Genomic DNA, 23,310 nt, shown 5'->3' on the forward strand with positions numbered 1-23,310 from the left:
AATCAAATCCTACACTTTCTTCAATCCCACATTTTTCTTGTTATTGAGTTTTTTTTTTGTTTTGTTTTTTTTTTACTCAGAAATACGTCAGATTATAGAAGTAAAATAGGTTACTGTGTTTCATGTTAAAGGGTTAGTTCACCCAAAAATGTCATTCTTCTGTCATTAATTACCGTAAGACCTTCATTCATCTTCGGAACACAAATTAAAATATTTCTGATGAAATCTGAGAGCTCTCTGACTCGTCCATAGACAGCAATTTAACCACCACATTCAAGGTCCAGAAAGGTACTAAAGACATGTTTAAAATAGTCGACGTGACTGCAGTGGTTCAACCTTAAAGCATTAGTTCACCCAAAAATGAAAATTATGTCACTTATTACTCACCCTCATGTCATTCCACACCCGTAAGACCTTCGTTCGTCTTCAGAACACAAATTAAGATATTTTTGATAAAATCCGATGACTCAGTGAGGCCTGCATCGCCAGCAATAACACTCCCTTTTTCAATGCCCAGAAAGCTACTAAAGACATATTTAAAACAGTTCATGTGTCTACAGTGGTTCAACTTTAATATTATAAAGTGACGAGAATACTTTTTGTGCGCCAAAAATAACAAAATAGCAACTTTATTAAGCTTACGAATCATTTGTTTTGAATCAGTGGTTCAGAGCGTGTATCAAACTGCCAAAGTCACGTGAACTATTGAAGTTTCAAAACACAACGTAACGAAGCCTCGTTTACTAAAATCATGTGATTTTGGCACTCTGAACCACTGATTCAAAACAAAAAGATTCATAAAGCTTAATGAAGCATCGTTTTGAAAATCGCCCATCACTAGATATTGTTGAATAAAGTTGCTATTTTGTTATTTTTGCCGCACAAAAAATATTCTCGTCGCTTTATACTATTAAAGTTGAACCACTGTAGCGCTTTGCTGGATGTAAACAGCATACGAGAATGACACAGAAGAGAAGACAATTTAAATACTTAAAGCACTCTTAGATACATTGCTTTTTGTTTGTAATATGTTTCTCTGTTCCTCTTTACTATTTGCTTGTATGTTTTGAAGCTATATATCGTTTAAAAATTTTTTTTTAAAAATGCACAAATAAATTTAAGACTTAAAGTCGGTAAACGAATTAAATAATAATAAAAAACAAATGTAGATCAAGAATTGCTTTGGAATCGAATCATGAGGTGCCAAAAATTCCCACCCCTGGTCACACAAAAAAAGAAATTCTGTATAGAAAAAAAAAAAAAAAAAATGCATCGATAATCATTTTATCATTGCAGGTCCATTTAAAAGTATATGAGGTGAATGAAGATTTTGCTGCTAGAGCACCATCAACTAATGCTGTTAAACCAGCGGCTCCCCTCAAACACACATAACACCCTAATCCCATAAAACCACAGTCTGTTTCTTTCCAGTCCAATATTTCATTTTTTATGTTGAGAGACATGCCATTAAAAGCTCATCAAAAGTTTTGCCCGAGTTACTCAACAGAATCAACTTGAACAGATTACATGCGGTTCTCTTTATGCTGCTTTATTTCTCATCAGACTCCAGAGAGATGCCACTGCCATGTCATGCTTTCAAATTCATCTCCATGAGGCTTTTTTTGCACCTGCACACTTAAAGGAAACAGTCAAGGATCTACCTGGACATTATCAAGCAGTTTGTCTATTGTATCCCGCCCCCAACTCTATATCTGCACATTTTATGATCCTTGTGATTTGATCTGACTGCGAAACGTCTCTCGTGCTCGAATGCATATGCTCAAACACAGCAGAACGGTGCAGGATAGCTTGCTGGATAAGATGCATTTACATCGTCAAGAGTCTGACAGTAATAATTTGGTCTGTCTGAAAAGTGATGTTCACTCGCAGGTGTTAGACTCAATCCCAGCAGTGAGGTTGTCCAAGAAACAGGCTTTCCTAACTGAGCCCAGATATGGAGAGGAATTCACCAGAGAGAGGAATTTTAAGAAAGCAAAGGCAATGCAAATTAATTTCCAGGGAGACAAAGGGAAACAGTGGGGCGCCGGATGTGTGCGCCTCCCCCGTAATTTCCCACTCTCCGGGTCTGATTCATCTCCTGTCAACGCCGTCCACCACCTAAACGCAGTCAAAACACTGTTATTGCAGAGCGCACAAACACATTGATTTCAGGCTTAATGCTTGCACTCTTTTTGTCTAAACCATCCATATTCTCACTATGTGATCGATACATATAACAAGAGAAATGACAATTCACACAGGTGAGAGAACCAATGGCAGAGGCAGAAACGGTTATGAATAATTGGACCTAAATAAATCAATAATAGGCTACTAGAGTGAACACTAAAAGATCACTTATAATGTGAATCAACAGCTGTACTGAGATGTACATGGTTTTGCCTCTAAATCAAAAAGACTCATTTTCACAACTACATTTTTCCACAAAATCGTGCAGAACTGTCCACATTTCTGAAAGCTTGCAATCCTCATGTTGTATTAAAACTGTATAAATTTCTTTCTTTGGCACAACACAAAAAGAAAACATCAGTATCTATCAAAAGTGGTCCAAGGAAGGAACAGTGGTAAATCGGCGACAAGGTCATGGGCGGCCAAGGTTCATTGATGCACGCGGGGAGCGAAGGCTGGCCCGTGTGGTCCGATCCAACAGACGAGCTACTGTAGCTCAAATTGCTCAAGAAGTTAATGCTGGTTCTGATAGAAAGGTGTCAGAATACACAGTGCATCGCAGTTTGTTGCGTATGGGGCTACATAGCTGTAGACCAGTCAGGGTGCCCATGCTGACCCCTGTCCACCACCGTAAGAGACAACAGTGGGCACGTGAGCATCAGAACTGGACCACGGAGCAATGGAAGAAGGTGTCCTGGTCTGATGAATCACGTTTTCTTTTACATCACGTGGATGGCCGAGTGTGTGTGTGTCGCTTGCCTGGGGAACACATGGCACCAGGATGCACTATGGGGAAAAAGGCAAGCCGGCGGAGGCAGTGTGATGCTTTGGGCAATGTTCTGCTGGGAAACCTTGGGTCCTGCAATCCATGTGGATGTTACTTTGACACGTACCACCTACCTAAGCATTGTTGTAGACCATGTACACCCTTTCATGGAAACGGTATTCCCTGGTGGCTGTGGCCTCTTTCAGCAGGATAATGCGTCCTGCCACAAAGCAAAAATGGTTCAGGAATGGTTTGAGGAGCACAACAACGAGTTTGAGGTGTTGACTTGGCCTCCAAATTCCCCAGACCTCAATCCAATGGAGCATCTGTGGGATGTGCTGAACAAACAAGTCCGATCCATGGAGGCTCCACCTCGCAACTCACTGGACTTAAAGGATCTGCTGCTAACATCTTGGTGTCAGATACCACAGCACACCTTCAGGGGTCTAGTGGAGTCCATGCCTTGACGGGTCAGGGCTGTTTTGGCAGCAAAAGGGGGACCAACACAATATTAGGAATATTAGGCCTGGTCGGTGTAGTTTCAGCAGTGACACTGAGATGTGCGCATCTGCGATAGTCACGTCAAGTAAGTAAGGATCGTAGTTGATCCGTACAGACCAGGCTCCACGGTTTGGAACGCATGTGATTCATGGATTAATTTCAAACTTTGATTAATTTCAAAGTTTAACCATTATAGAGTGAAAGTTTATCATTTGCATTTGTTTTAAGTCCTGCCAATTGAAACAAGTTTAAAGCATTCAAGCGCAAGAAGCAGCCAAAGAGAACTCGAATGGGAACTTGTGCACTGGACACGCGAACACCGAATTCAGTTCTTTTTCCGGCCTTTTTGAGCTTGAACAGCCACATAAGAGCAAAATTATGTCAAAATGCCTGTCTCGGCGAGTATCCTTGAAAACACAGACGGTTATGTCTTAAGTTTGAGTAAGAAAATGGATGCGTATCATTATATTGGATCTGTGCATCAGCTCTTAAAGTGACAGCAGCCTAATATTCCTGCTGCTGTCTGTCATTAATATTAATCAAACAACAAAAGACAAAAAGAAAATCAATTTGTAGCTTTAAAAAAGATTAATTATATTTAATTTATACACTGAAGACTACACAGTGTTATTTTTTTTTTTTATTATTATTATTCAATTACTTTACCTGAATACTGTTAGACTTGCCTGAAAAACATAAAGCACTTTTTATTTAATTTTTATGTTTGTCCTATTATATTTATTTATGCTTGCAATTTGGTTATTATTGCTATGCAGATTTCCCTACAAAATAACCCCAATCATTTTAGAATGATTCATTCTTTCCAAATAGAGCTATTCAAGTCATCTGGTGAAATTGTTTTCGTATCGCAATACATATCATAGAAAAACAAAATATCACAATGTCAGTTTTTACCAATATCCAGCAGCCCATTCCGAACTGTGTTTCTCCATACATAAGTCAGAGGGGTTCAGGGTTATCCGACGTTCTTCAAAACATCTTTTGTGCTGCACAGAAGAAAGTAAGTCTCAATTGAATCAAATGAAATCAATTGACATAATCACAGTATTCTTTGCAATCATTGAGTTCCCTACGGGTATCGTAAATATCGAACTGAAGTATTTTTTTCCTTGTTTGATTCGTGACTGTCCAATCAAAATAAAAAAAACAAGCAAATGAACCTCGTTTCAACTTATTCGGCACTTGTTCACTTTTTATTTGTTATCGCTCGCTAAAAATCTACAGTAACTCTTGCCAAAGCAGTGTTAAGAATTCACATTTATCCTCAGGCTAGAGCTGAGCAGCGTCTAGACTGAATTAAGGAGTCTGTGAGGGTGAGAGACAATTAAACTGTTCTTGGCGTCAGTTCACCGAAACGATGACCCCTTTTGTGTGATGCTGAGGTGTTTGTCATCTAGACTGGTTTGTATGTGTTGATCCATATTCCTAACTTTGAGAGGGTGGCGGGGTGAACCGCAACATGCTTGCTGAGCTTCCACAGCTCTTCTTTGTTTCTGCTTATCTTTTGTTCATGCTTTCAACAATAGAGAGAGAAACAGGGGAGGGAGGGAGAGAAAAAGAAGAGAGACACTGCAGGGAATTGTTGGCTGACAGGAATAGACACAGCCAGACACCCGTCATGAAATCTAGCTGTGCAAAATCACAAACATACAATGTTAAAGTCAACATGAAATCAAAATCTTACTTTAACATTACTCGTCTTATCATGCATGATTTATTGGTGCACATAATTACAAATAAAACTGTTTATCTTCACAAGATTTTATCGAAATGTAATTACTTGATACACCTACCCTTTTTGCCTGTGAATCTTTCACCTACAAACCGTCTGGTGTGTTACACCCATCTTACACGGTCCAATCAATTCTCAATAGATAAAATCATTAAATGAACTGTTGCATACTCAGCTGATTTATTTGTCGAGTATGCAAAAATGACCAAATTGCACATCACTAATGGATATTCCAGATACTGAGGATGACTCTGTGGACCGTTCTTACCCATCCTGGTCTGTTCCCAAGACTACTGAACCAGATTTCTGGCTGTTTGTATAGTGAGTGTCACCTTCTGACTCCTGACCTACATGTAAAATAGTATGCAACACATTTAGAGTCACAAACAGGTGCATGCTTTCTCAGACACAATGATATATTGATGTAGTTTATAGAGCCCCAAAGGAAAATTCAGTGCAAAACAGCTGTAAAGAGCGCAAAATACACAATTATGCATGCAGGTATTGCTGTATCTATTATCTAAAAGAAACATGTATATAATAATATCAGTGAGTTTCTCAACTCACCTTTCAATGTTAAACATTTTATTTCATTTTCACATTGCTATACATTTTTGAAGTCCCAGGTGGGACCTAAGAGGATAATGTGAGGGAGTACATTTTTTCCACGTGTTGTATCATGAAGCAGACAAACTGAATTTATGTTACCTTTTACTAAAATTGGCAGAAATGTAAGGCTGTGGTTGAGAAACCACACTGTTTTGTGTATGTATCTCATCAAGTTGTTCATAATGAAAGTTATTCTGAAGTGTTGTACAGCAAGAAAAGACTCAAGGACAGGCGATGTCTCAAAAACCATCAGTAGCATCAAAATAATACGACTTCAGTCATATTCTAGAAATTCTTCATTTATAATCTACTTGGCCTATATGGGTAAGCACACATGTTGAGCTGTCTTAGGCCCTGTTTACACCTGACAGTAAGATGTGTTTTGGTTGATCGGATCACAAGTAGACGAGGGAAACACATTCCCGTTTACACCTGGTGTTTTAATCCGTCTCTTTTGTCCACTTTCAACCACTTCTTGGTTGTGTTTAAGTCCAATTTTTAATGCCCTTCCCTCGCTAACTTCCCTCCATCTCGTTCACTCAGATGTACGTTATTGTTTACGTTGAAGTGTACATAGTGGGTGCTTCTCATTTCTTATTTGTACATCCTCGTTTCCTTTCCTCGCATCTTAGCTCCACCCCCTTAGGATGCAAGGGAAGGAAGGTTTTGTGACAAGACCAGCCGAACGCTGTGAGTGTGTGTTAGAGATCAGGAATGGTGAAGAACATTGTGCTTGGTACGTTTTTCTTCTTCAAACCAAACTTGGGTCTTCAGCCGACAAAGTTTAAATCCTGTCTGGCTAGAGCTCTTCCCATAATGTTTACACATTAGCACAGTAGGCGGAGAGTAGATGGTCTTTTGGGGCTGTTCAAACACGAGCGTTTACACTACAAAAGCATCAAATGCTTTTTCAACTACCTCTGGAACTGGTCAAAAGTGGACAAGCTCAAAACATTTTACACCCTGTTTACACCTGTATTTAGTGTCACTTGTGATCTGATCAACCCAAACGCATCTTAATACCAGGTGCAAACAGGGCCTGAATCCCCTCAATCATTTTATGTCTATCACCACTCAATTGTCATATAAACAATTCAAGCAATGTACTAAGCATGTTTTTTTCTTATTAGGACGATCACGATAAACAAACTAAATCAAACCTAAATAGAACTTCTCTTTACAGAATATCACTTTTAACATACTGGATGCTGGTCAATGCAACCCATCCTACAGGATCTTCATGAATCTGCAGTCGGCCTCATTACAGCTCAGACTTGGCGAAGGGAGAGGAACCTTCATCAATAATGCTCTTTGATCTCTGGCTGGGCAGCGCCGGCCATGCCGCTCCCTCACGGACAGCTAGACTAACTGTAGAGCAGGCCTGCTGAACTCCATCACCAGTCTTAAATGGGCCAGAAAATACTTCAAGTCCCAAACCGGCTCGCCTGCTAACGCTGCCTTAATGTAACATTATTACAGAACAATCACAGAGCGCTTCCTCAGCATCTACTGCAGTATTTCAGCATTCAGGTATATTAGTATTTTTTCTTTTTTCCTGAATTACAGAAAAGCTTGCTATTTTAGAAGCCTGATTTAGTTCCCCTACAGCATAATGAACAACAATCATTCATAACATGCTGGTTTGACAGTTACGCAACCTTTCTTCATGAATCAGACCTGCACCATGTAGGCTGCAGATTTGAGACAAATAACTACCCAAAATTATGTGTGGGCACACACAGCAATGAGAAAAAAATATAATATTTTTTTTCAGTGGGCAAGAATACAGAAGTGATATTATATTTTTACATTTCACAGCAGCCATTCAGCCCTCACATGAGTTGAATCTCTCTTTGAATGGACATGTAAGAAGGTGGGTGTTGTAAGAAGTGTGGAGATGACAGGACTGAGGAAATGTTTTAAGAACAAGCAAGCCAACAAAAGACTAGGGAACATTTCTGATACCTTGAGAGTTGAGACTGCCCCCTAGTGGCAAAAATATAAAAAGCACGTGTTATTGTTATTCATTACATCATTGTTAAGACAACTCTTCAGAAAATGTAGATGCAAGCAGTCAAACGGGCTTGCTAAGAATACAAGCATGATTTTTTTTTTGTAAAGGCCAAGAAATCAGGGTTCAACAACAAGGGGTTTAAGGCCAGTTAATTGTTTTATAATTATACTCTGTTTGTAATTTCTTGCAAACTTTTGCAAAATTCGGTTTCCTGCTAACATAGTACTGAAGACTACAACCCAATCAGTAGTTTTACATTGTTTGCCATTCATTTCCAAAAAAAAAAAAAAAACTGTTTATAGAGTTAGAAGTTATAGAATTCTCAGCTTGTTTCATATTTTCTTTTTATAAGAAAGAATTATTAAAACAATTACATTTATTAATTATTCATCATTTATTTATTATTAGGGGTGCAAAGGGTCGGAAAGTTTCTGGTAAATTTCCGGAAACTTTCCAAGGGAACTTAACCTGGGGAATTTTGGAAATATTCCAATTTGGAAGCTTAACAGGAATTTATGGGAATTAATTGGAAATTTTGGGAAATTTATATAAATTTCTATATATAAAATGTATCATATACAAATAAATATAAACATTTTGTTGATCATAATAACATGAAATAACATACTGTAGTTATTTCTTTTTTGCATCCAATTAATTTTAATTTGGTAAATATGTTCAATAAATTTTTTTCATTTATTCATTTATTACAGTGTCACATGATCCTTCAGAAATCATTCTAATATGCTGATTTGATACTGTTATTCAATGATGAGGCTGTCAAAAAATGCAAAAATTACTATGAATAGTCATGAAGTCATGATTATAAAGATTAAAATAATGTATGTAATTAAAACTTACATTAAATACACACACACACACACACCATTTGTGAGGGGGGTGTTGAAAATGTTAACAGAGCAAGTACAAACCACAACTACTGACCCAATTGGACCAGTACTATTAAATCCTGGAGATGATGAAACTGTCCTGTTGTTTACTTTGATGCCATTTAAAATGTATTACATGAATATTGTTTAAAACATATTTCACTAACGGCACTCAAACCTCTTTGCTATTTTGTTATTGGTTTGGTTTAGATGAAGATCTCACATTCCACCGGTGTCCACATTCCTCCGGTTCACAAAGAATCTCTGTCACTCATAGATTAGACAGCTGCGTTTAGTTTCCCAAGCATACTAAGACAACATGTACACGCGCGATAGCATGGTGACATTACAAAAAAAGCAAAAACTCCCGAAGTAAAAGCCTAAAGCAAACAATACATACTCAGTGTTGAAATTCAGTGTGGCGGCTAGACTAAAGGGAAAATAAATGCCTTTTAAGGAGGTAGCTGATGTTTAGAGGTCTAATCTGAGGTCCTGGTCATTATGGGGAAGAATAACAGATCGCCATGTGTGTCATTATACAGATGTGGAGCACATAGGCTCATATTGTGCATCTGGGCTTAAGTGCTCACAGGAAGAAAACTTGGGACTCTGACACAGAGGCCGCTTGTTTTGGCTGGGTCTTTAAGTCTGACAGTCTTAGTAGATGGATTCTGAGGATCATGGGCGGGGCAGTTTTAAAGGGGCAGAGGAAAGGGGGTCAAAAGGAAGTCTATGGTTTAGGCCCCCAGAGACTTGCAAATCACAGAGACACAATCCAGAGGCTGCTGCAAACCAGCAATGAAGCTGTTATTATGCGCCGGGGGAGATGAGGTGAGGTAGGCTGGGAAAAAGACCTTGCAGATGTTGAGGCGAGGCCACTTGAACACCTCCGTTACATGAAAACAAACAAGCAGATCGTAATGGTACTGTAAACTCATATACATTAAGTTAAATTCACTGATATTTTAGTGTTGGTTTGGTCAATCAAGTAAACTCAACTTAAAGATTTTTTTAAACATCTTTTTTTGTCTTTATCCGACTCTCTACAATAGAATTGTGCATATATGATATTTGCAGGTGGTCCTATCCAAGCTTAAAGAATATTCTGGTTTTGTACAAGTTAAACTGAACTGGCAGCATTTGTGGAATATTAATTACTACAAAAAAAATGTTTTGTTTTGACTTGTCGCTCATTTGCTTTGAAAACTGGAGATCACAGTGAGGCACTTACAATAGAAAGAAAATGGAAAGGATTTTTGGAGGATTTTAAAACAGAAATGAGATTATATTACATACATTTTTCTGTTAAAACGTGTGTTATTTGAGCTGTAAAGTCATCATTTTTATAGTCATTTAGGGTTTTAGGCATTGCATTGTCATGGCAAGTTGTAAAATTGTACATTTATAACTTTAAATAGAAAAAGTACTGTTGTTTACATCTTGTGGTGATACTATACAAACACTGAGTATTTTAAAGTTTACGATTTAAAAAAAAAAAAAAAAAAAAAAAAAAAAACTTTCTTTAAAGGGGAACTATTATGCCCCTTTTTACAAGATGTAATGTAATGACGCTTTTCCACTGCGTGTTACTACTCGGCTCGGCTCGCTTTACTTTTAGTTTGCTTTTCCACTGTGGTTTAGTACCGCTTCAAAGTGGGTGGCGCTGCCTCTACTGCCGTGGATCCGCTCCTCATCTACCAACAAGTCTGCACCTCATCTACTGACCACGATACAGCCGTTTCTTAGTCAAGTTGTGTGCGACAGTCGTTTAAAGCAAGTCGTTTCGTGAACAAATGATACTGCGGTGGCTGTTACTGACTATTTAAATCTAGCAGGTTTGGTGTCTCGTGTTTCAAATCCAATGACACTTGTAGTGACGATTCTTTCTGACCAATCAGTGATCTGCAGTGTTTACACGTCACATTTAGTATCGGTACGGTACACTTGAACCTCCTAGGTGGTACTATTTAAGCAAACTGTACCGTTCCATACCGAGCCACCCCACGCAGTGGAAAAGCACCAAAAAGTGAGCCGTGTCAAGCCGTACCGAACCGTATCATGCAGTGGAAAAGCGCCATAAGTCTCAGGTGTCCCCAGAATGTGTCTGTGAAGTTTCAGCTCAAAATACCCCACAGATCATTTATTATACCATGTTGTAAATGCCCATCTTTGAGGGGAAGGAAAAACATGCTGTTTCCGTGTGTGTATTTTTAAATGCAAATGAGCTGCTGCTCCCCACCCCGCTTTCCAGAAGAGGGCGGAGCCTGTACAGATCGTGCCTCAGATACTCTGCCAAAAACTAAAACATCTGTTTGGTTTTGATTATCATCTCTATCGTGGTCACGCTCATGTGACATTGCAGTCCTTCATCATCATGAAAGATAATTATCTGCATGCGTTTTAAAGCCGTACCAGTCTAAACTTCTGATATATGGTTTTCTGAGCGCACACATCCGAAGCACGTGCACAGAAAGCTGTCTGTCCGCGCAGCGCATTGCACGCATTAAACTAACTTCTCTTTCATGTCTTATTGCTGTTAAACTGTCAAATACACACAAGGTTACGTCAAAAACAAAGTTCACTAACACAGTCGGTTATGTCTGAATGTAAACAGCAAGTAAAGAAATCGCATGTGTATATTTTACTCTATGTATTAAAGTGACAGCAGTGTAATATACAGTATCTACTGCTGTATATGCTGTTAATATGAACCAAACAACAAAAGAGAAACAGAAAATCACTCACTGCTCTTGACTGAATAACTTTAGTAGCTTTAATAAGAATACATTTCTTGCTTGAATGCTGCTGTTAAATGATCTGGTGAGGAGATAAACATGGCCGAGTGTGTACAGCTCACTGAGGGCGGGGTCTATGCTAATAGGGCAGAGTCCGTCAGTCGTGGGCGGGGCCTGTGCAATGTGATGTCACATCGCATAGAAACTGCAAACAGCTTATTCTGAGACACTGCTTATGATTTATGGGGAGTGGGTGGATTTTTACCATTATAGTTTGGTTGTGTACACACATTTATGTTCAAACACCATGTAAAAGTGAATTTTGCATAATAGTTCCCCTTTAAAGAAAAGCAGGGATAAATCAAAATGAATTTGAACTGAGAATATTCATTTAATATCCATAAAAAATCTGTGTAAAAACATACTTCAGTGTAAATCAATAGGATCGTTTAAACTGTATTATCATCCGCCAGGCATAAATCCTAAATCTGATCGTTTAAAGTAGTAGCTCATCTTTCCTCAAGCATTATTTATGTCTATAGCAAGTTGCATGCAAAAGTTTAACAATTAGGCTTAGGTATTTTGAAAAACCCTTAGCGAGCACCACTAATAAAATATGAGGTATCTAATGAATGCAAAAAGAAGCACAAAATGAATCTATGCATCAAAACAAAGACTCATCGACGGCCTGCAGGGTGCGTTCCAAAACACTGCTTTGTTCAAGTTATCTTCATCGTGCCTTTCTGTACACCTACAGTTTTAGGTTAGGCATCACAGTGCCCAGGTTTTTCATTTATACCGGGTTGATTATATAATTCCAGATTAGTGCTAAATCTCCTTACTTTTACTTAGATTTGTGAAGCATGCAAAAGAGCCTTTGCAGCTAGGAAAATAAGACCCTATTTCAGAGTCATAAAAAGCACTGAAGGCACAGTCGACTGCTTTAGCAGAATCAAGAATCACATTAGGTGAACATCTGTAGGAAATTGATAAAATTCATTTAGCTGGTTAGGTGACCAATGCGATTAGCAAACATAAATCAGCTGTTTGCTGCTGTATGAAGGTCTTTTGAAAAGAACAAACCCTCTGTTGATGTAGATACAGAACTGACTTCAGGCTTGTTATTTTAACAAAGAGAGCTTGGGTTCATCAAGCTTAATGTGCATATGCGCTCACACTTGTGCTTTGACGTACAGGGAAAAAAAAATTGCATTTGTGCACAGATGCTTATCGATTACGAGAGAATAAACGCATTGAGTGCAATGCAAATACATGCAGAAAAATCTGATACAAAGAGAGAAGCAAACATTGACTTTTAGACAAAAACTACTTTGAAAGAAGGCAAATTCTTTCAGTACAATAACAAATTAAACTCTACAATCTAAAGCTCTGGATCACAGAGAATGAATATTATGACTATTGCTGTGCCATTCATTTCATTTCATTTCAGAGTTGTAATTTCTTCCAAAAGTCATTCTTTCCTGCTTTGTCTCGATTCTTAAATGAACCTATAAGATCTATCTGGATTTTTTCCTTAATTTTATGGTCTGTCTAACCCAATGATCCTCAAACTTTTCAAGCCAAGTAACCTTTGATCAAGTCATCAAAGTTTAATTTCACTACTGGGCTAATATAATATCTATAAACACAATATTAATAAAAATGACGCACACACACACACACACACACACAAAAATGCACAATATGAAAACTATATTCTGATTTACAAATAAATGACAACTTATGAGCCAGTTCTTTTTAGGGAATCAAAAACACAAAGCATGATCAGTGTAGCACAACTCCTGCATGAGACATTACTCTTAAAGGATTAGTTCACTTTACAATGAAATTACCCTCAGATTTACTCACCCTCAAGCCATCCTATAGATGTATATGACCTTCTTCTTTCTGGTGAACACAATTGTATATTAATAAAAATCCTGACGCATCCTTCTGATGCGAAGCGATGCGTTTGTGTAAGAAAAATATCCATATTTAACAAGTTATAAAGTATCTAGCTTCCGCCAAATATGGATATATTTCTTACACAAACGCATCGCTTCGCATCAGAAGGCCATTACTAACCCCCTGGAGCCGTGTGGAGTATGTTTATGATGGATGGATGCACTTTTATAAGCTTCAGACTCGTTGCTTCACTGCCATTATAAAGCTCGGATGCGTCAGGATATTTATTAATATAACTCCGATTGTGTTCATCAGAAAGAATAAAGTCATATACACCTAGGATGGCTTGAGGGTGAGTAAAGCTTGGGATAATTTTCATTCTAATGTGAACTAATTCTTTAAGAGGGTTTTAATGAATCCTTCAATATATTTTACAGCATTTTTAGAGAGAAAAGTCTATGAAAAGCTTGTGAATGAGTTTCAAATAGGGAAATCTGATACCCAGTCCTAGATTGCACCACCAGAGGGCGCTGTACCACAGGACCAACTGATGGTCCAACTGACAGGACCAACTTACCTGTTCTTATGCTGCCTGATGGGAAATTCGAACCCAGTAGCCCCTCATTGCAGAACATGAGATCCAGGGGGCAGAGACGGGTAGGTTTAGGGATACGTAAAGTGGGAGGAGTTGGATCTGGATCCAACCTCGCCCCCTGGATCTCGTGTTCTGCAGTGAGGACCATCTCTTTGGACATCCGATTTAGGCATCAGTTATTGTGATGTGTCATACATTCAAGACACACACGGTAAAATAACACAGAAGTAGCCTAAACAACAACAACTAAAAAAAAAAAAAAAAAACTAAATGAAAAGAATTTGTTGATACGTGTTACATAAAGCAAACCATGAGGGATTATAAAGTTGAGTGATTAGACACTTCTACCAGCTGTTCCATACATCACCTTTAAAATAATCGAAATATAGCATGTCAAATTGAAATTACTTGCAAAGTAATTAATTATAATTCAATACAGACTTTTTTCCCCACTGATCTCTATATTATACAGTATAGATTACAGATATATGAAATTACATATCAGCATTTTTGCAATATTTCCAAAATTATTATTATATTTCCAGGGAACATTATACTCTACAGTCTCTCTTTCTGTAAATGTTTCTTGTTTTAGTACTTTTTTAAATGTCTGAGTTTTCACTCTCTGAAAATATCAGCCTTCCTATCAGCTTCACGTTTGTGAAACTTGTTGTCTTATTTTTAGATAGCTCCTGTCATTTTTGTCTAGCATGCCATATTGTCTCTACAATGTAAGGGGTTAAAAGTTCAGGAACTGAAAGCAAGTGTTGAGTACATAGAAAAAAGAATGCATTTTGTACGCAGTTTCAAAAATGTTTATATATTGTTGTTGTTAATAGAAATTAAGATGAAATAAAAAATATATATATATTAGATGAATAACTTTCATTTAAAAAATTTGAAATATTGCAACTAACTGAAAAAAAAAAAAAAAAAAAGCAAAATAGAAATGTTTAAAAATCTAATAAAAATGACAAATACACATAAAGTGATTAAAACTAAAACTGGAATTAAAATGAAACCCGAAAATGTTAAAAAAAAAATAATAATAATAAAAAAAAATTAATAAATAATATGATGTATATAAATTAATAATACTAAAATAGTACTGAAGAGGCATGCTAAACACTCACATTTGACTTATTAACATGGTATCTGAAATTTAGCATTCTTACCAATATTCAGACAATTACATCATCAAAATTTACAGAAAAGTGACTGTTAGGCAGTACATAATCCTAAATAACTAAGCATATAATTGGCTCCAAATAAATAAATAAATATACAATAATAATATGATAGTAAGAAATGTGCATACTTTCTGTAAAACTAATTTCTTTCATGTTTTTTGTCCTTAAAATTCAAAACAACAAAACGGTGAGCTTGTGTAGTACATGGACTTAATAAGGTCACTCCGCCTACTTATCAAAAAAAAAAAAAAAAAGTGGCAGAAAAATAAAACTTGTCTTAGCAGCAGCAATGGTTGTAGAGCTGCTCTCTCAGTTGACTCCAGTATACTCAAAAAAATTAGACAAGTTCACAGGAAGTTCACGTCTGCTTTCCTTTCATATGACAACCCTTTCATGTCTGTCTCCCAGCCGCCTACAGCCTCACAGCAGCAAAAGGGATCTGCACTTCATACTGAATGTGTACATCAAACCAGCTCAATATTTAATGCAGCCGCTTTTAGCCTTGAGACTCTCATATTCTCTTTGATTTATGCAAAAATTCACAACATAATTAACTTTTTTTTTGTACTGTATTGATCAACAGTCAAAATGCAATGGAAAGTGGAAACAATAAGATTATAGATGTCTCATTTATTTAGCAGTTTCTAATACTGCATCCCCATACTTCAACACAGTGTTCTTTGCAGACATATGGAGACAGCCTATGAAGGCCTTTTATTATTATTTTATTGCTCTCAGACTGTACTATTGTGAATTAAAGTGCTCCTTTAAAAAGTAAATGCATGTCGTTTCTTAATGCACTGCTATGGCTTACTTTATATAATGAACAAATCTGTGATGCATATGCACATTATAGAACAAGTATTTACTGTGAAATGAACTGGCATAGAGCCATCAACAATGCAATCTTAATTTATGTCCACTAGGTGTCAGCAGCGCTCTATTCATTCAACAGGTTCGTCACGTCACTTCTTATCAGGACTGGCAAAAGAACCTTATTTTCTGTGCACAAGTTCTAAATTTAAGTCATAAATCTTATTTAATCTCTATATTCCTCCTACTAAACATCTGACCACTCAGAAGAGATGTATGCCAATAGTACTATTAAAATATTTACAGTTAAAGTCCCCAGAGGTAGGACACAATAAAGGGAAAAGTCTTCCACTAAACCTCCAGAACAAGATGAGAACACAGAAGATAGATCCAATAATGATTTATTAGAAACAGGTTGTATCGTTGTTCATCTGACCTGATGTCCAATCGAATCAAGTAAACCTATTAAAATGATCTGGATTCAAGTCCAAAAAAGACAGGCAAAGTTCGGAAAGGATATTAGCATACTATCTTATATATCTTTTAGGAACAAATCGGCCTGCCTCTAGCAACTTCTCCTGAGAATTAGTTGGCGACAGTGCCAGTCAATGGTTTCACAGAAAACTGCACCCACATGTTTTTGATGCCAGGCTTCAGAAATATTTAGATTTAAAAAATAAATAAATAAATAAAAAAAATAAAAATATGCATCTTATATAGAAGTTGTGTGCTTAAAAAGTATTTTAATCAAAAACAATTGATGTGTGTCAATAATAAATACAGCTTCTACAGTTTAGATTTTGGTCATGCTGAAATAGCACTTACAACACACTTAACTCTCTGCTGGAATAAAACATTCATCAATCGATTACACAGCAGATTATGACAACCCCAGACTGCTACACAGAAGTTAATTGAAAATATTGTTTTCATTTTTGTACCCTTTGAAGCGTTGACAAGAGATACTAGCAGCATGTCATCTTATCTATCAGCACTCTGTTTCTCTTTAGAACTCAGAGGATCGAAAACACCTAAACAATTACTGCTTAAAGTCATTAAGAGAAGGTTTCTCAACAATGTTGTGAGTTGTGATGACGACTATCCTTGATCCCATGTAAGATTAAGAATAATTTTGGATAAATACCATAGGTAGATAATATAAATTCAAAGGCTGTGTATAATTCTGTGCCACTAGCAACAAATAGATTAACAATTAAACATGCTTTTTTTTAAATTAAATATTTAAAATATTTAATATTATTTTATTTATATACAAACCCGATTCCAAAAAAGTTGGGACACTGTATAAATTGTGAATAAAAAAAGGAATGCAATGATATGGAAGTTTCAAATTTCAATATTTTATTCAGAATACAACATAGATGACATATCAAATGTTTAAACTGAGAAAATGTATCATTTTAAGGGAAAAATATTTTTTTTTTTAAATTTTAAATTTCATGGCATCTTAGGTCTTCTTTGTCGCATCTTCCTCTTTATGATGCGCCAAATGTTTTCTATGGGTGAAAGATCTGGACTGCAGGCTGGCCATTTCAGTACCCGGATCCTTCTTCTACGCAGCCATGATGTTGTAATTGATGCAGTATGTGGTCTGGCATTGTCGTGTTGGAAAATGCAAGGTCTTCCCTGAAAGAAACGATGTCTGGATGGGAGCATATGTTGTTCTAGAACTTGGATATACCTTTCAGCATTGATGGTGCCTTTCCAGATGTGTAAGCTGCCCATGCCACACGCACTCATGCAACCCCATACCATCAGATATGCAGGCTTCTGAACTGAGCGCTGATAACATCTTGGGTTGTCCTTGTCCTCTTTAGTCCGGATGACATGGCGTCCCAGTTTTCCAAAAAGAACTTCAAATTTTGATTCGTCTGACCACAGAATAGTTTTCCACTTTGCCACAGTCCATTTTAAATGAGCCTTGGCCCAGAGAAAACGCCTGCGCTTCTGGATCATGTTTAGATATGGCTTCTTTTTTGACCTATAGAGTTTTAGCCGGCAACGGCGAATGGCACGGTGGATTGTGTTCACCGACAATGTCTTCTGGAAGTATTCCTGAGCCCATGCTGTGATTTCCATTACAGTAGCATTCCTGTATGTGATGCAGTGCCGTCTAAGGGCCCGAAGATCACGGGTATCCAGTATGGTTTTCCGGCCTTGACCCTTACGCACAGAGATTGTTCCAGATTCTCTGAATCTTTGGATGATATTATGCACTGTAGATGATGATAACTTCAAACTCTTTGCAATTTTTCTCTGAGAAACTCCTTTCTGATATTGCTCCACTATTTTTCGCCGCAGCATTGGGAGAATTGGTGATCCTCTGCCCATCTTGACTTCTGAGAGACACTGCCACTCTGAGAGGCTCTTTTTATACCCAATCATGTTGCCAATTGACCTAATAAGTTGCAAATTGGTCCTCCAGCTATTCCTTATATGTACATTTAACTTTTCCGGCCTCTTATTGCTACCTGTCCTAACTTTTTTGGAATGTGTAGCTCTCATGAAATCCAAAATGAGCCAATATTTGGCATGACATTTCAAAATGTCTCACTTTCAACATTTGATATGTTATCTATATTCTATTGTGAATAAAATATAAGTTTATGAGATTTGTAAATTATTGCATTCCTTTTTTTATTCACAATTTGTACAGTGGAATCGGGTTTGTATTTATTTATATTATTTAAAAATGAAAAATGAAAATAATGTCATTTATTACTCACCCGTTAATCTTCGGAACGCAAATTAAGATATTTTTGTTGAAATCCGATGGCTCAGTGAGGCCTGCGTAGCCAGCAATGACATTTCCTCTCTCAAGATCTATTAATGTACTAAAAACATATTTAAATCAGTTGTTGTGAGTACAGTGGTTCAATATTAATATTATAAAGCAACGAGAATATTTTTGGTGCACAAATAAAACAAAATACCGACTTACATAGTGATGGCCGATTTCAAAACACTGCTTCATGAAGCTTTGGAGCGTTATGAATCTTTTGTGTCGAATCAGCGGTTCGGAGCGCCAAAGTCACGTGATTTCAGCAGTTTGGCCAAAGCCATTGGAAGGCAAGCCTGCAACCTTTAGCCAAAAAAGCGTAACGGCTAATGCTAACGCTCCGCCTCTGGCGGTACGCAGGGAAGGAGACCAGAGGCTGTTTTTTGAATAGATGTCAATGGATGAGAGGCTTCACTATGCTGATTAAACAGCTTTTGTGGGGAAATAGCTAATCATTTAATTAATCGACAGCATGTTTGCTAATCTTCAACATATTTACAGTAAATAATTTCATTGGGAGAGATACAGACCCTCTCATCTCCCTATAATATACAATCCCTGGTTTGGCGGTTTGACACGCGATCCGAATCATGATTCGACACAAAAGATTCATAACGCTCCGAAGCTTAATGAAGCAGTGTTTTGAAATCGACCATCACTATATACAGGTGCTGGTCATATAATTAGAATATCATCAAAAAGTTGATTTATTTCACTAATTCCATTCAAAAAGTGAAACTTGTATATTATATTCATTCATTACAAACAGACTGATATATTTCAAATGTTTATTTCTTTTAATTTTGATGATTATAACTGACAACTAAGGAAAATCCCAAATTCAGTATCTCAGAAAATTAGAATATTGTGAAAAGGTTCAATATTGAAGACACCTGGTGCCACAATCTAATTAGCTAATTAACTCAAAACACCTGCAAAGGCCTTTAAATGGTCTCTCAGTCTAGTTCTATAGGCTACACAATCATGGGGAAGACTACTGACTTGACAGTTGTCCAAAAGACGACCATTGACACCTTGCACAAGGAGGGCAAGACACAAAAGGTCATTGCAAAAGAGGCTGGCTGTTCAAGCTGTCCAAGCACATTAATAGAGAGGCGAAGGGAAGGAAAAGATCTGGTAGAAAAAAGTGTATAAGCAATAGGGATAACCGCACTCTGGAGAGGATCGTGAAACAAAACCCATTCAAAAATGTGGGGGAGATTCACAAAGAGTGGACTGCAGCTGGAGTCAGTGCTTCAAGAACCACTACGCACAGACGTATGCAAGACATGGGTTTCAGCTGTCGCATTCCTTGTGTCAAGCCACTCTTGAACAACAGACAGCGTCAGAAGCGTCTCGCCTTGGCTAAAGACAAAAAGGACTGGACTGCTGCTGAGTGGTCCAAAGTTATGTTCTCTGATGAAAGTAAATTTTGCATTTCCTTTGGAAATCAGGGTCCCAGAGTCTGGAGGAAGAGAGGAGAGGCACACAATCCACGTTGCTTGAGGTCCAGTGTAAAGTTTCCACAGTCAGTGGTGGTTTGGGGTGCCATGTCATCTGCTGGTGTTGGTCCACTGTGTTTTCTGAGGTCCAAGGTCAATGCATACCAGGAAGTTTTAGAGCACTTCATGCTTCTTGCTGCTGACCAACTTTATGGAGATGCAGATTTCATTTTCCAACAGGACTTGGCATCTGCACACAGTGCCAAAGCTACCAGTACCTGGTTTAAGGACCATGGTATCCCTGTTTTTAATTGGCCAGCAAACTCGCCTGACCTTAACCCCATAGAAAATCTATGGGGTATTGTAAAGAGGAAGATGCAATATGCCAGACCCAACAATGCAGAAGAGCTGAAGGCCACTATCAGAGCAACCTGGGCTCTTATAACACCTGAGCAGTGCCACAGACTGATCGACTCCATGCAACGCCGCATTGCTGCAGTAATTCAGGCAAAAGGAGCCCCAACTAAGTATTGAGTGCTGTACATGCTCATACTTTTCATGTTCATACTTTTCAGTTGGCCAAGATTTCTAAAAATCCTTTCTTTGTATTGGTCTTAAGTAATATTCTAATTTTCTGAGATACTGAATTTGGGATTTTCCTTAGTTGTTAGTTGTTATAATCATCAAAATTAAAAGAAATAAACATTTGAAATATATCAGTCTGTGTGTAATGAATGAATATAATATACAAGTTTCACTTTTTGAATGGAATTAGTGAAATAAATCAACTTTTTGATGATATTATAATTATATGACCAGCACCTGTAAGTCGTTATTTTTTATAATTTTTTTTTGCCGCACCAAACATATTCTAGTCGCTTAATAATATTAATATTGAACCACTGTACTCACATGAACTGATTTAAATATGTTTTTAGTACATTAATGGATCTTGAGAGAGGAAATGTCATTGCTGGCTATGCAGGCCTCACTGAGCCATCGGATTTCAACAAAAATATCCTAATTTGTGTTCCGAAGATGAACAAAGGTCTTACGGGTGTGGAACGGCATGAGGGTGAGTAATTAATGACATTATTTTCATTTTTGGGTGAACTAACCCTTTAAATCAGTGCGGATCAAAGTGTACTTTGGTAGTCGCCTCATCGTGTCGCTGTTCATTTGCACAAAACTATGTAAGTTAATATTGTGCCCAATCAACCATCAGACTCAGCTTGTGACCATAAATCTCACAAATCTGTTAGCATGAATCTTTTTTTTTAGATATGTCCCTATGTCCGTTAATTATTAAAAAACATCTTAACTTGCTTTGTCAGTTCAATTCAGATCAAACCTTTAAGAAACGCCAAGAAAAGGAAATACTTCTTACCAGTTCAGACACTAAACGTCTTCTGAGGGGAATCATCCTGATGACTCCTGCAGTAACGTAATCCGTTCCGGTGTTTCGTCTGTCCTCCACGTGCAAGAAGCCTCGCCATCTTGAGTGATCGCGATCATGGTCGTGAACGGAGATTCCAGGCAAGTGAACGAGTCGAAATCTCTAACGGGAAATCCCGATCTGTGTATGACAGTCCTAAACAGAGGATATATCGTTTTGGATTATTATATTTTGTTTTGACTTCAAAAAAACTATATAGAGTCAGTTCCACCAAAATTGCAGGTCAAGCTTACAAGTAGTTACTTGGTCTCACTGGCCCAAAAACGGCAACGGCACTATTCAAACATTCCACAAAATGATACATATTTTGAATACAAAATAGAATAAAACTCACCAAATACTCTATAAATAAGCCAAAGGAACAGTTTGTGTGCTCTTCGTTAATGCGTTATTTATCGGTGATCTCTGTGTTGTCAACATCGCTCAAATGGGGAAAAAACGGAACGTTTCGTGAACAAATAATATAATTTCATTTGTTGTCTGTTTTATGTTGAAATTATTTCTTGAAAACTTTGAGGGAATCTGGGAAATTTTTTTTTTTTTACTATTTGCTCCATAAAGCGGTTTTATTATGTCTTTCATTTGATTGGTCGTTTGACACCTGCAGTGACATTCTTTCTCTTTGATTGGTTGTTTTGGAACTGCATTGTTGACGCAGGCTCAATTTATTTAAATAAATTAGCATATATCTAATTTTACTATACTTTTTCTCCGTTTTATCTCACTTGAATGTAAACCTGGGATCTTCTCTTTTAGTCTGGCTTCTACAGAGAAAAAAAAAAAATAATATATATATGCATATAAATAGTGTTTATGCATTCTTTAAACGTTGTTTCCAGTGGTAAAATAGTGACTGTATAACCCTAAGTTAGTCAGGGTAGTTTTGACAGGAATGAAAATGAGAGCAGTGCGTTCAGTGGATTGTACCCACTGATCTATATATTATCTATATATTTATATAGATCAGTGATTGTTTAACAACATATTAATTGTTCAACTAACAAAATGTCTTTTCAAATGAAAAAAAAAAACAAAAAAAACCTGTTGACAAACTCCATAAAACAGTTTTGAAAGATGTGTGCTGTGAAAAGTATATAATCTAGGACCTTTATACAGTGTCATTGTAAAGACTGTAAAGGCCCATTTATACCAAGGATGATAATAATAACAGTAGCCATAAGATTTAGTTTTAAAAGTTGTTATAAATTAAAAATAAAGTCCACAACGATAACAACACAGAGGACTGACGTTGTTGGAACCACTTTTTGAACGATTTTTGATAGCCGATAAACTATAAAAACATTGACAGCCAATCAGCATCCATCCAGCTTTAAGACCGTTGAGCATTTAAAACCGCAGACGACAAAACGTTAAATTCAATATGCCGTCTAACCTGACTCGGGTCTGTTCACTTCTGTAGTTTTATGACCATGTAGCATGGCATTGTGTTCTTATCAATAGACTTTAGTAAACGTCTCTTTTTACCAACTTTTCTCATTGTACTCTACCCAAAAGATAGATCCCAGTGTCCTTCCATCTGCACTGCAAGGTCTTTGATAATGTGAACTGCATTACTGCAAACCAGATAAAACTTTGTAGGATTTACAAAGGGGCATGCAATTACTTTTTGAATTGACATTGGTTATATCACAAC

The 23,310-nt window shown here is 37.2% G+C and overlaps 1 long non-coding RNA gene across 1 annotated transcript in view; it reads right to left on the bottom strand.

Moving 5' to 3' along the window:
* LOC127516409 (uncharacterized) overlaps window positions 1-22,929 on the bottom strand; it is a 64,048-nt gene extending 41,119 nt beyond the window's left edge. The window contains exons 1-3 of the long non-coding RNA XR_007930984.1: window positions 21,991-22,929; window positions 21,588-21,791; window positions 4,370-4,461 (exon numbers count right to left, since the gene is read on the bottom strand). This is a non-coding gene — a long non-coding RNA (uncharacterized LOC127516409). The remainder of the gene's footprint in view (window positions 1-4,369; window positions 4,462-21,587; window positions 21,792-21,990) is intronic.
* Window positions 22,930-23,310: the final 381 nt, after the last annotated feature.

This window comes from Ctenopharyngodon idella, chromosome 7 (assembly GCF_019924925.1).
Source record: "Ctenopharyngodon idella isolate HZGC_01 chromosome 7, HZGC01, whole genome shotgun sequence".
Lineage (NCBI taxonomy): Eukaryota > Metazoa > Chordata > Actinopteri > Cypriniformes > Xenocyprididae > Ctenopharyngodon > Ctenopharyngodon idella.